This window comes from Hippocampus comes, unplaced genomic scaffold (genome assembly GCF_001891065.2).
Source record: "Hippocampus comes isolate QL1 unplaced genomic scaffold, H_comes_QL1_v1.1 scaffold356, whole genome shotgun sequence".
NCBI classification, from domain to species: Eukaryota; Metazoa; Chordata; class Actinopteri; order Syngnathiformes; family Syngnathidae; genus Hippocampus; species Hippocampus comes.
In genome coordinates this window covers 316,312-322,510 of record NW_017805633.1, presented here as the reverse complement: position 1 = coordinate 322,510, position 6,199 = coordinate 316,312, and positions in this window count along the sequence as shown.

Here is a 6,199-nt window from a genome sequence, read left to right as displayed (position 1 = left end):
CCGTCCGTCGGCCGGTTGACGACGCGTGCTGTGGTCCCTCAGCCAACCCGAACGTTGGTGACGTCGCAGTGGATCTGTTCACGCTGCTGCCACTGCCGCTGTTGCCGCTGCCGCCGCAGCCGCCAGGCCCACCAATCCGCCGGTTGGTTCCCCGGGTGATCCCGCTGCAAATCTCACGGCCGCCGCCGCCGGGCTCACCAATCCGCCGGTTTGCTATCCGGGGTGGATCCCGCTGCCAATGTCGCCGCCGCCGGGCATTTAGTGATGTAAAGGGGACCAAAAATAAAGTTTACAGACCACGCGCACTATTCACTTAGAATAGAGACCAAGCTGGTCTGCAAAGGGTGAAAATCATGTTCAGTATTGACACGAATTATTTTAAAGAAACAGTAGATACCGTGATTTTACCAGTCTAGCACTCTTGGCAATAGATGTTTCCTTTATGTGGCCTGATAATGAAAAGAAAAAGACAAACAGACGGTCCCTGGAAGTGGACTCGCCAAAATAAATGACCATGTCAAAATAAAGGAAGGAAGGAAGAGGGGCCTGTGACAACGCATCACAACCGTAGTTTAATAAAGCGAATGAAAGTGAATCAGTGGCTGTGTCGAGCCAGGAAAAAACTGTGGTGGGATTCGTTTTAACTGTAAGTGGTAAACTGTATCAAATTAGTTAACGATATTTATAGTAGAAGTGAAGTGTAAGCCAGTAGACACATTGCATTTTTTTTTTTTTTTTTTTTTTTTTTAAACGTCATGATCCTGTCCTCCGTTCTGTGTTTTTCAAGTCCCTGAGCCTGGTGGATAGGCAGAGCTCCCCCATCCAAAACACACCAAGTTGGCTATTGGTGCTGGAGGAAGCTGGTCGCAGGAATAGTCTTGCTCTTTACTTGTTGTCATTAGGCTGTGATTATTCAACAAGGTTTCACTAGTTCGCGTTTTCTTGTAGTGCTCACATCAGTAACTCAGTTTTATTTTTTGTTGTTGTTTTATGCAGGATAGTTTGTTTGGTCCTTTCTTGTGTAGTTACGATTTCCTTGCAATAATTTGCCTTTCTTGTTTCCTACATGGTTGAGTTCTTTAGATTGTATTTTTCCACTTTTGTTTCTATTGTTTTAATTATTTTGTTTTGTATTCCCCTTGGGCGAGTGGTTAGCCCGTCGATCTCACAGTGTTGAGGAATCGAGTTCGATTCCAGCCCCGGCCTTCCTGTGTGGAGTTTGCATGTTCTCCCTGTGCCTGCGTGGGTTTTCTTCGGGTACTCCGGTTTCCTCTCACATTCCAAAAACATGCATGGCAGGCTGATTGAACACTCTAAATTGTCCCTGGATGTGAGTGTGAGCGCGGATGGTTCTTCGTCTCTGTGTGCCCTTTGATTGGCTGGCAACCGGTTCAGGGTGTACCCCGTCTACTGCCCGAAGACAGCTGGGATAGGCTCCAGCATGCCCCGCGACCCTTGTGACGATAAAGCGAATCAGAAGATGGATGGATGGATGTTCCCAAGCTCCCTTTTTTAAAAATAAAAATACTGTGATTGCTCTAGTATTGTGTTCCGGCTCTGCATTGGGGTTTGAAATCTTGAGCACACAAACTTGACAGAAAATGGCCATAAGCATGGACCCTGCAAAGGCTGGGAAATGACGCAAGGGAAGATAATCAGTAAGCATGAGCAGACAATAGTGTTAAATGTCGTTATAAAAACGCATTAAATCACGACTCTGTTTTTCAGTGTGGTGAGTTTTTTTTTTTTTTTTTTTTTTTTTTTTGCTGACATTTTTACAGACCAATTATATGAGTGCCACTGTTCAAGCCAATCCAGTGGGAAAAGAAAATTGGCCAAGGTTGAATATGAAGAAATAACTCATGTGGTTCCATTTAGGAGCGTAAAATAACTTTCGTGAGGTTATGTCGGCATTGATATGTAAGAGGAAAAAAAAATGCCAAAGTGATGATACATTCTGTCTCAGTCACTTGTATTTGTAAGCAATTAATGAAGGGTGTTTTCCCTTTTGATTACTTGTTTACATTTTTTGTTTGCTTTGATTTTAATGTCAATAAAAATATGTTTCCAATGTGAATTGTGTTTTTCAAAAACATTGAAACACGACTCTTCAGGACGTTATGTGGCCAATGACGATAGATGAGCATTGTCGGTATTCATTCAACAGTTTTCTGTCAACTGATGCAATGATTATTCATGACTCTTTCCAATTATTACTGTGTCAATGGAATTATCGTAATATTTTGTTTAATGTTTTCAATGGTCAACACATTTGTGCACGTCACACGCACCTGTCTTTGTCTCCCATGATGTATTTTTTTCTTTTTTTTAAAAACCATTCCCGATCTATTTGACTTTGTTCAGGTCACTTCTGTTTAAATTGCTACATTGCTGTAGGACAGAAGAATAATGCTTCGTGGCAAGCTCAATAGGCTATAAAATAAACTCACAAAGAAGTAATTATGCATGCAACATACCACATATAATTGCTACAAACCTGTTTTTGCGCCCCAAGTGAATGACTGAACATAATGGAAAATCACATCGTTGCTGCAGCAGGTAAATTGCATGTTGAAAAAGACATGAACGTTTATTTTTTGCTAGAATGGGCATGAAAGAAAGTCCATGTCGAGCTGTTGTTTTGTTCATGTCAACACACGGAACGTGAAAGAAAGAAAAGTCTTGCTGGGGTTTTTGATGTTCTCTCACTTTTGCAAAACCGCATTTCAGGGCTTTTCTTCACAGTTGCTGTCAGGAGCATCAGTGCAAAACTCTCTTTGTGATCCTTATCGATGTGGACCTTTGGGAGAATCATTACGTTAAACACACTCCAGAGGAAAGATTACCGTGTCTGTTTATCTGTGTGGCAGCTGGTTCAATTCTGTCTCATGTGTCCCTTACAATTTATGTTTTTGCACATTGTGGCTTGCGTTCTCTTCCTGTTCCTTCCCGTTGTCTTTTTGCTTTTTGTGTGTGCCCTTCCTATATTATACGATCGTTTCATTACGAATACCTGAATCACATAACAATGATTGATTGTCTTTCTACTGATTAAAATCTGAAGGGAGGAAAAACTCAAAGCAATGTGGGGGGGAAGAAAATCATTGTCAAACAATCGAGGGGGTTACATTTCTTAGCAACAATTGTCAGTGAATTTTCAGTATCAAGAGCTGCATATAAATCATGTCATGAACAGTCAAATGTTGCCATCCCACTCAAAGGGCAACGTAACTTAAAGTGCAACAAAAATGCCACTGCCAGGAAACTGTATGTACAATTTATGATTTTGTTGAGGTCAATTTCAATTGATAAATCGTGATTTCATTATTGTGGTGTGACCTGCAGTTTGCTGTAACTGTCTGAAGGTCTGCAACTTCCCACCTTTCGGTTTTCACATTTATTAATTTATGAGACAAACAACCATCCACACATTCACAGCCGTGGGCAAATTACACTCTCCAATCACGCATCAGAAAAAGTATTTGTCTTTTTTTTAAACATCTGTATACTGTAAAATGCATGGGTAATATTAACTGATTATGAAAATCCATCCAACTATTTCGTTCCTATTCTGCTCGTCCTCATTCAGGTCTTGGGTCACCTGGAGCCTTTCCCAAATAACTTTGGGGAAGAGTTGAGGTACAGAGGTGCATCCTGGACCGGCCACCAATTGCAGGGCACATATTCACAAATAACCATTCACATTCACGTTCACACATGTGGACAGTTAGTCTTTTACAGGTATTAAACTAATATGGTTATTTTTGGCCCGTGGGAGAGAGCCGGAGTACTCGAAGAAAATGTACGTAAGCACAGAGAAAGCTTGCAAAGTCCTCACACAAAGGCCTAAGCCAGGGGTGCCCAAGATTTGTATATCCAAGTGTGTGTTCGTAGCAACCTATCAGTTTCACTCTCACAAAAAAAGTATTTAAAAGAAATAATAATAAAAAAGTGGGTCACCTCCATCACCGGGAAAATGTTAGCAATCAGCAGTTTGCAATTGCAACTTGCAATCAGAGCTGTTGCGATGTTATTTTGTTTTTGGTTTTGTTTTGTTTTGTTTGTTCTCATTCAGTTTGTTTCATCTGCAATTGACCGATGGCACTGGCAAAGGATGGGGATATGGAGCGCCAGGAGAAGCATTTTAAACCGCTACACGCATACCTGTCAACTTTTCGGAGCGCCAACCTGTATAAACTACCAAAAAAATCCTTATAAAGAGCAAAAAATCCTTATAACATACCAAAGCATTTTATATGTCAAAATAACGGCAGAAAAAAACCCATGAAATTTTCAATGATATTTATTGTAGATCTCCATAATACAATGTCTGGTTAATGTCTAATCATCATTCTACTTAGTGGCATTACTGTGTTCAGAGTTGTATTCCTGTGTTACTTTTGCGGTAAAAGCAAACGGAACTACCTGTTAGGGGGAAAAAAAAAAAAAACGGAAATTTTCAGAATCCGTATGATTTGTGCGATACAGCCATATACGTACGATTCACCACAAAATCCATATGAACTATGGCTAAACCGTGTGAGTTGACAGGTATGTACACGTGAGCTACGACAGTGATGTTCATGCATTTAACACTTTGCAAAAATGCCTCACATGCCTCCACGCATACCTGTCAACTTTTCGGAGCGCCAACCTGTATAAACTACCAAAAAAATCCTTATAAAGAGCAAAAAAATCATTATAACATACCAAAGCATTTTATATGTCAAAATAACGGCAGAAAAAAACCCACGAAATATGAATGATATATTTGTTTCCTTGTAGAACTTGCTTGTACACTACCGAAGAATGCAATGAATACTCTGCTGTTTTCAACTAGGAACCACGTGATTTACTGGAAAGTTACCGGAAATGAAAGCATTCGAGTAGACTAGCACCATTCTGGGCAAAAGCAAATGGAACTACCTGTTTGGGGGGAAAAAAAAAAAAAAACGGAAATTTTCAGAATCCGTATGATTTGTGCGATATGGCCATATACGTAAGATTCACCACAAAATCCGTATGAACTATGGCTAAACCGTATGAGTTGACAGGTATGCTCCACGTCAGGTCTCCCACTAAGGTAGTGATTTCCTTTTTCTACTTAATTTTATCTGTTTCGTTCACATTCGGGGCCGTTATGGCTGTTGCTCATGCGTGGATGCGTATGTGCATGTGCATGGGTGCGCGCCTGCATGTGTGTATGCGTGCACGTGCGGTAACGATCAATCGCGAAGGTTGGTTGGCTTGAAAAGTAGATCTTCGTGAAAAAAGGTTGGCCACCCCTGGCTTAAGATGTGATTCAAATCGAGAATGTCTTGAATGTGAGGCAGACTTGCTAACCACTCCTGCACTGTGCTGCCTCGTGGGAAATTATCTCCGCCCACTTTTTTTTCTGATCAGGTTTTGATGTGCTTAAGTATGCTCTTGTAAAGAAAAAAAAATAATTAGTTTAAAATACTCCAGAGATGTCGGTTTACTGAGGGCTCCCAGCTGTGATTTTCCACTGGGACTTGGCAGCTGTTGGCAAACAAACTTTAATCATTTCTAGTGGAATGTTTGTGACAGACAGATGGGTAGAGAGACACAAGGAGGGAGCATGAGCAGTATTGCACTTGAACAGTGAGGATTAAGCACTTGATCCTATTTCGAAAAATCTTTTCAAATCAATGCCTGAAAAGTGTCAGACGTTCACTTATTCAGAGAGTCATTCATGCTATTAAACACTTAAAGGATTGCATGTTGAGAAGATGACATTTCTGACACAAACCCAAGATGGATTGAGAATCGCTGAGGTAATTGGCTGCGCACATGATGTTTTGACATCTTTTACTTTAGGGAATCATAAGTCCTTGGAGCATAAGAGAAATGGAAGATATCGGGCCGACGTTTTGCATCGTGGCTTCTGCATCAGCACTAATGAAGCTTTCAGGCTATCTGTAGTCATACTGTTCCCTGCAGCTCCTAAGTACCGTAACCAATGTCAAATTCTTGATGCCCTATTCATTAAGTCCATGCGTCAGTGCTCCCCTCTTGGGTGGCATTTTGTATTTTCAAACCTATCACAAATAATTAAACGACACCTTCTGGAGCAAGAAAAGGTTTGTCCGCCATGAACACTACCAAAACATCCATCGATTGTCCACTACTTTCGGTCATGGGTGAACTGGAGGCCATACCAGCTGATTTTGTGGAATAG